This window comes from Mobula birostris, chromosome 16 (genome assembly GCF_030028105.1).
Source record: "Mobula birostris isolate sMobBir1 chromosome 16, sMobBir1.hap1, whole genome shotgun sequence".
In the NCBI taxonomy this organism is placed as follows: Eukaryota; Metazoa; Chordata; class Chondrichthyes; order Myliobatiformes; family Myliobatidae; genus Mobula; species Mobula birostris.
Window position 1 is genome coordinate 76,004,428 of NC_092385.1, and position 8,201 is coordinate 76,012,628.

The following is an 8,201-nucleotide window of genomic DNA, read 5'->3' on the forward strand; positions in this document are numbered from 1 at the left end:
TTGATGGGCTGAATGGCCTACTTCTGCTCTTATATCTTATGCTCTTATGACCTTAACAAATTAAAACAAATCCAGAAAACTAATACACTTTAGCAATTCTACTGAGTTACTGACAAGCCTTTGATCCTCTGATTACATCACCCAGCTGAATGCACTATGGACAGTAATATCACTCCATAATGTCTATGCTGTATTTTTAATAAGTATTTTTTTTTTTAAGTATGCATTGAAAATTAATACTGGTGCTGATGATTTCAACAGCAAAACCTTGGGGAATTGGAGAATATCATTAAATTGGGAGTGTTTAATTTTGACAGTAACTGAATACCTGGTATTCTGGAATGTTAAGCTCACCATAAAGTTTATGCTTTGGTTAACGTCCCATCAAATTGCCCACAGCTGCAACCCAAGTATCACCTCTGCAGGAATGAGCAATCTGTTGCCGTACACAAAGGTAGACACTCAGTGCTGTGCATTCTGATTGGGTGTATCCTTTAGCTTTCTTCCATCTTTATCACTTAGAGCAGCAACTCTCGAAGGTCTGATTTCACAGACACAAACCACCCTTCTCACCCCATGGGAGATTCACAGGAAATGACATCTAAAGTCAACCTGTCACTGTCTGGACTCCCTTGTCCAGTGAGTGGGGGAAGACGTGCAGCAATGAAGGACAGGAATCAGGTTGGGCAAGCTAGCGTTTGCAGCGGAGGAGGAGGAAAGGTGACTAGATAGAAGTGTACAGGATTATAAGAGGAATTGTTAAAGCGCACCCAGGGCAGCAACGCCCAATCCCAGAGGGCATCTTTTTAAGCTAATTAGAGGAAAGGTTAGAGGAGACGTCAGAAGTTGATGTTTTTAAAAAAAAAACAGAGCAGTAAGTCCCGGGGATGGTAGCAGAGGCTAATACATAAGAGATATTTAGATAGGTACATGGATGAAAGAAAAATGGAATGGGCTATGTAAGAGGGAAGGATTAGGTTGATCATGGAATAAGTTAAAAAGTCAGCACAACATCAAAGGTCAAAGGGCCCATACTATTCTATGTCCTTGTTATCTCTCACTTCCCACCTTAGATGGCCAGGACCAAGTTTTACCTATAGTGTACTAAAAGGTTATAACTTCCACTGTTGGCACTCATCAGCTCTTTAATTCTACATCATGACAAGCCAAACAGTGCTCCATTGGCAAACAAACAAATGACCAATCATTCCCAGAATATGTCAAAGCCAGGATACAGTGCAATCAAATCCCAACTATTCACCCTCAGCTATTATTAGACTTGCATTTAGAGTATTGGAGATATTTATATTACCACACATTAAGGACATATTCTATCATCCAACCAACATCCAAACTAAGCCCCTAGATGTCATTCATGGAGATATAACTGGCTGTGTTAACTGATGTACAGTCAAATAACCCATCTGTTCTCCTGATCAAGAACAACACACAAACTGAGGGGGCAGTACAGAACAAATAACATCCAAGGAATATTTTCACAGCAAGAAAACCCAGGGAAAGAGATGATTTATAAAAGTTATAGTCCAACTTGGGTTCATTCCTTTCTTCATGCACAAAATCAGTTTGCAATCTTAGCTGGACCACTTGGGAGACAAGTGACATTTGCTTACTTGATCTTCCAAACTCAGACATAAAGGTACAGGTCAAAAAATATTCCAAATGGAAATAAGGAGTTGGAGAGGTTTGTATTAACACTATCAGTGATCATAAAGGCCAGGGTGAAGGGTGAATCTCCTCACCCTGAACAACCGGGACCATGTTTAAAGAAGAGGAAAGAGCAGAGGCAAAGAAATCCATATGCATCGCAAAGTGTTTTATGAGCCAGTATCTGAAATCAACTTCTTTGCCCCATTCTCCTAATCTGTCCAAGTCTTTCTGTAGCCTCTCTACTTCCTCAAAACTACCTACCCCTCCACCTATCTTCATATCGTCTGCAAACTTTGCAACAAAGCCATCAATTCATCTGGTATGGGAGCAGTCAAGCATCGGACCAGGAGTCCCTGCAAAGGACTGTGAGAACAGCTGACAGGATCATAGTGGTTTCCCTACCATCCACTGGGGGCAATTATCAGGAGCACTGCTGAACAGGGCCCTTGGTATATTAAGGATCTCACCCATCCATCCAGCATCCTCACTGACTTTCTACCATCAGGCAGGAGACTCTGATGCATAAAAACAGGAACGGTCAGGATGAGAAACAGTTTCTTCCCCCAGGCCATTAGGCTTCTGAACTCCCTGCCGCATCGTAGTCGAAGTGTCACTGGTTAATCTGTTTTGTACCTTACAATATTTAATACTTATGCATTTTAGTTTGTTATTTATGTGTGATTCACCTGTAGATTTTATCCCCGCCTTCATAAGTTATCGCGTGTTATGTGTTTTGCCTTGTTTCTATATGCATTATATGGCTATTAAAATTGACTTGAATTCCATCATCCAAATCACTGACACATAACGTAAAAAGAATCGGTCCCAACACAGATCCCTGTGGAACACCACTAGTCACCGGCAGCCAACCAGAAAAGGCTCCCTCTAGTCACACTTTTTGCCTCCTGGCAATCAGCCACTGCTTCATCTCCGCTTGAGTAACGCCGCGGGCTCGTATCTGTCTACCAAGGGAAGGATAAATATGGCCGGGACTATGATAACCACTAACATCACGTGACTGGTCATGGGATTTGCTTTCCAATTGGTCACAATCCTTACATCAAAATCCTGAAAGGGGGTGCCAAAGGAGTAAATCTTTAATTTCATCCAGAAGCAAAAAAAAAAAGACGTATTACTTCTACAGAAACTCTTCATCGTGAGGATGGTGAATAAACAAACAGGTGTTCAGGGAGTCAGTGCTGGCAAATTCAGAAGGAAATCTTGGCACTGAAGCACCAAGGGTGTGCTACGAGAAACTAGTACAAGGTACAGATGGACTAACTACCTCCTTCAATATGTTGTTGCGAAAACAAGATTGACCTATGTCATTTAAAATAAATCCAAAGCTGTGAATGTTCCAGACGGGAACTCTGAACTTGCAATACCACGGAAAAGAGACCGTGGCTCTTTCTCCACCCCTCCAGTCAGTAAACGCGAACATTTAAAAAGGGAATGCTATACCGACTAACGTGCTCCGGATCTGACACCAACAAGCTCGTGTGAAGCCTGCTTCCAACGGGTTCCAAGTCCCACTGCCCCGCGTCCATATATATTGGCAGGTGATTCGACAGCGTTTCCCAGGAGATACTCTCTACATCAAAAATGCTACTGATTACCAAAAAAGCGCTATGTTAGACCTAAAGGCGCCACTTTAGGTATCTCCAGTGATACCTGCTGTTCTGGAGAGAAACAGCTCACTATTCGCGTACAGATTTCACCTTTGTTCCACACACAGCCTTCTCTCCCGGAACCGACACTGTCTGGCCCGTGGCGGAGACCCACTCTCCGTTCAGGAATCGAGTTAAACCCCCTCCCACCCGTCCCAAAATGAAAACTTTGGAGTATGGGAACGCACCGGAGACCCGCAGCGGGAAGAAAAGAACAGCTGCCAGCAAGTGGCAGCAGCGAATTGTTTCTCCCCCCACACCGCCACTCCACTCCACCCCACCCCACCCACCCCTCCCCCTCCCCCTCACTGCAAACTACTCACTCACCTCAATAAAACAAAGAGCACAACTATTTTCCTCAGTAGAAGGATTCAACAGAATGTCACGAAAAAAAAACAAGTGGAAGAGGGAAACGATTTCTAATAAGTGCCTCATCACCATCATTCTCCGATAGATTCACAATAACCTCTTTCAATGCCTTACCTTGGAAAAGTTTCTTTTTAAGATTGCACCGCAGGCTTCTGCTGTTGGCTCTCACGCGGTTCCAGCAGCTGATCAGCGATTAATCCACCAGCTCAGTGCTTCGAGCGGTACATCAGCAAGTTTTAACTCCCGGGACTTTTCAGCACGGCGGTGTTGATTTCCCTGCCCTCTGTGAATGAGAAAATGCTGTGCAGTGCCTGCTACTGTTCGCAGACTCGCTGCCAGCTCACAGGCCCTTCACGAACACCCTTTAATCACCGCACTGGGAGATCACATGTACTCGGCACTCCACACAAACACACACAGGTTCTGAAAAGACCAAGACCTGCCTAGCCGATGACATCACTCTTTCAACACACGCCCTTGGCAGCGATTTAAAAGGGCAATGCCCAACAGTGTTCTCACTCACCTATCTTACTCAAACAAGCAACAAACGAACATGTTGTCAAACTTCTAGCAGATATCAGCCAGTTACAAAAAAAAACTGGCACATCTTACGTGGTCAGCAATGATTCAATTTGTTCTGATAACGATAGGAAAACAATGCTAAAATGGAACCAAGCAACACTAAGACAGTAAATGATGATACAAGTAAAATGATGATACATGAAAATGTTGATAGAAACAAGGTCGGCAGTGGTACTGACAATCCTATTATAGATACATTATTTCCAGTAAAGTATTCCCTGTTATGCAAAGGGACATAAGTAATACATGCAGAACTAGACTATTCAGCACCTCAAGGTGTTTCTACCAGAGAGGGTGCAGAGGAGATTTACCAGGATGAGACAGCATGATTTCCAGCCGTTTCTACTAGAGAGGGTGCAGAGGAGATCTACCAGGATTAGGCAGCATGATTTATGAGAGTAGGCTGAGCAAACTAGGGCTTTTCTCTTTGGAACAGGGGATGAGGGGTGACTTGATAGAAGTGTACTAGATAGTAAGAGACATAGGTCAACTGGACAGTCAGATACTTTTTCCCAGGGTGAAATGGCTATTATGAGGGGACATCATTTTAAGGTGGTTGGAAGAAAGTATGTGGGGAATATCAGATGTAAATTTTTTTTTCCATAGAGAGTGACAGGTACATGGAATGCACTGTCAAAGATTGTGGTAGAGATAGATATATTAGAGACATTTGACAGAATCCTAGACAGATACATGGACGATAGAAAAAGGGAGGGTTGTGTGGAAGGGATTGATCTTCAAGCAGGTTGAAAGGCCGCTACCAGGCCGTCCGACAAAGGGCTCGGACTATACAGCATGTTCTATGCGCTATTCAATAAGCTGATCACCTCAGAACCACTTTTCTGCAGTATATTCAGAGTCTTGGATTTCCATGTTCTTCACACATCTACTGATTTTGGATCTGAATATATTAAATAACTGGATGTGTAAAAACTTCTGAGGTTGCTTATCCACATTTAAACTTTCATGGAAGTCCCAAATAAAGGGAGGAGTGGATTTGTTTCAGTCACTGAAGATCTATCCTCAGCCCAACATATCAATGCAGCTTCAAAGAAGGCATGGGAGTGGCTATATTTCATTAGGAATTTGAGGAGATTTGGTATGTCACCAAAGACACTCACAAATTTCTACTGATTACCATGGAGAGCAATTTAACTGGCCACTTCACCTTCTGGTATGGTGGGACCACTGCACAGGATCGAAAATATCTGCAGAGAGTTGTAACCTTAGTCAGCTCTATCATGGGCACTAGCCTCCATAGTGACCAGGGCATCTTCAAGGAGTGATATCTCCAAAAGGCGGCATCTATCACTAAGGACCCTCATCACCCAGGTCATGCCCTCTTCTCATCAGGAAGGAGGTACAGAAGCCTGAAGGCACACACTCAATGATCAGAAACAGCTTCTTCCTCTCTGCCATCCAATTTCTGAATGGACATTGAACCCATGGACACTACCTCACTACTTTCTTTTATTTTTATTTTTGCACTATTTAATTCAACTATTATACATATACTTACAGTAATTCACAGTTTTTTTCTCTATTATTATGTATTGCATTGTACTGTAGCTGCAAAGACAACAAATTTCACAACATATGCCGGTGAAGAACGAACCTGACTCTGATCTGATTATAGTGAGGCAAGCATCTTCTTCTGATATCTTGGAAGACTCCTGCATGAAAAATGTATAACAATAAATAACAATAACTTAGATTTAGGTTAAACGAACTACACTATTCACCCTCCCCAATCTCTGCTCCAATAAGGGATCCTTACTTACTTGCCTGCTGGCTTTACAAGACATTTTACAGGGAAGTGGAGTCCAGGTCATCATAGATTCTTCACTTACTTGGGAGGCCATGAGAGATTCTGGGCGCCACTAAGAAACGTTTTGACTTACTTTAGAGGACATTCTCCTTGCTCCAAATGCCATCAGGTTCTTGCCGGCATTATAGCATATAGTTTACATCTACTAGTTACTGATCTATAACTAGCTGGTAGTTAAAATAATCCACAGAGGTTCAAAATTATGGTCAGATTTAGTAAGGAACCATCATGTTTTGTCAAGTCTTTCCCAACAGACTTTCAGTGGCTTAGAGCTTAGAGCTTTAGAGCTTGCAGAGATTAAAAATCCACTTACATATGACACTCTGTATATCAGGCACTTGTGGGAACAGAGCAAACATACGGTATCTCCTTACATTAGAGTGGATAACAAACAATGTTTTCTGGTGTGTTTCAATGCATATTTACCACATTAATTATTGGAACTTCAGACCTTTTTTTTGGGTTTTCTTATGTTCTTTTGTTTCACCCAGGACCCCTGTTCTCATTACTACCATCAGGGAGGAGGCTCAGGACACACAGCCAACATTTTCTTCCCCTCTGCCATCAGGTTTCTGAATGGGCAATGAACCAACTCATTAACGCTACAAAGCTATTTTTGCTCTTTTTTGCACTATTTATTTAATTTAGTTTATATGTATGTATATAAAAATTGTAATTTATAGTTATTTTATGTATGGCGCAGTACTGCTGCCACAAGACCACCAATTTCACAATATATGTTCATGATCCCTCCCATCTGACCAGCAATCTCTTTGACCCTCTACCATCAGGCAGGAGGTACTGTTGCATTTGGGTAAGAACTGTTAGCATAGAAAACAGCTTCTTCCCCCAGGCTGTAAGACGAGGGAACTCCCTGCCATCATGTAGGAATTGTTTCATGCAGTCTCATTAGGTATAAAGCGCCAGTAGTATTATACTGTATACTTTTTAACTCATATCGTAAATGCACCTTATTATTTGTTAATTTATTTGTGGTCATATTATTTTATGTGTTATGTGTGTGTTATATGTACTGTGTTGTGCACTTTGGTCTCGAGGAGTGTTGTTTTGTTTGGTGGTATGCATGTACTGTACATGGTTTAATGACAATAATCTGAACTTGAACTCATTCTGATTCTGCGATTGGTCTTATCTGCTGCATCTCCTAATTAATAAACTAATGCTTCAAATAATGTACTTCCTTTCCAGTGAAGTGCATTGCAAATTCTGAAAATGCATATGGTGTTATATGACTGCAAACCTTTGCAGTTATAAATAGCTCATGCTGTTTAGTATACATGCTGAAGAAATGACATTGGGTTACCTCTGAAAATTATTTTCCGTCATGACACTGAGCAGACCTAGTGTGGAAGTCCAATGGTGAATGCAGCAGGCCAGGCAGCATCTCTAGAAAAAGATACAGTCGACGTTTCGGGCCGAGACCCTTCGTCCTGACAAAAGGTCTCGGCCCGAAACGTCGACTGTACCTCTTCCTAGAGGTGCTGCCTGGCCTGCTGTGTTCACCTGCAACTTTGATGTGTGTTGCTTGAATTTCCAGCATCTGCAGAATTCCTCGTGTTTGCGTGGAAGTCCAATGCCTGGCCATGTTGCTGAGCTAGAGCAGAGTGATTATCAAACAACATCAGACTTGCCAACTTTCAAGTATGTGTTGTTCTATCTATGTATTGTCCATATATCTACATATGTTCAAAAGTCAAGATTCAAGATTGTTTCATGTCATTTCCTGTAGACAAGTGTAAGGAGAATTAAATATTTGTTACTCCAGATCTGATGCAGCACTAAAAATTACAAAAGATAAAGAACCACAATAATAATACTAAAAACACAATAAATATAAACACATAAGATAGCTCATTTACATAGATTGATTGTATGTCCATAAAGTGATGCTAGGCTCTACATAAGGCTGTACTGATGGGAATAATGAAGGGGATTAATGAAGGTGGAATTGGTGGGGGGAGGTGTTGATCAGGTTTACTGCTTGGGGGAAGTAACTTTTTTTGAATCTGCTGTTCCTTGTGTGGATGCTACATCGCCTTCTCCCAGTGGGAGTGGGACAGATAGTC

The 8,201-nt window shown here is 41.9% G+C and overlaps 1 protein-coding gene across 5 annotated transcripts in view; it reads right to left on the minus strand.

Moving 5' to 3' along the window:
- plxnb1b (plexin b1b) overlaps nucleotides 1–4,110 on the minus strand; it is a 379,174-nt gene extending 375,064 nt beyond the window's left edge. For all 5 annotated transcript variants that reach the window (XM_072280878.1, XM_072280877.1, XM_072280876.1 and 2 more), the window contains exon 1: nucleotides 3,819–4,110. The gene's annotated coding sequence lies outside the window, so the exon portion shown is untranslated. The remainder of the gene's footprint in view (nucleotides 1–3,818) is intronic.
- Between the last annotated feature and the right edge of the window lie 4,091 nt (nucleotides 4,111–8,201).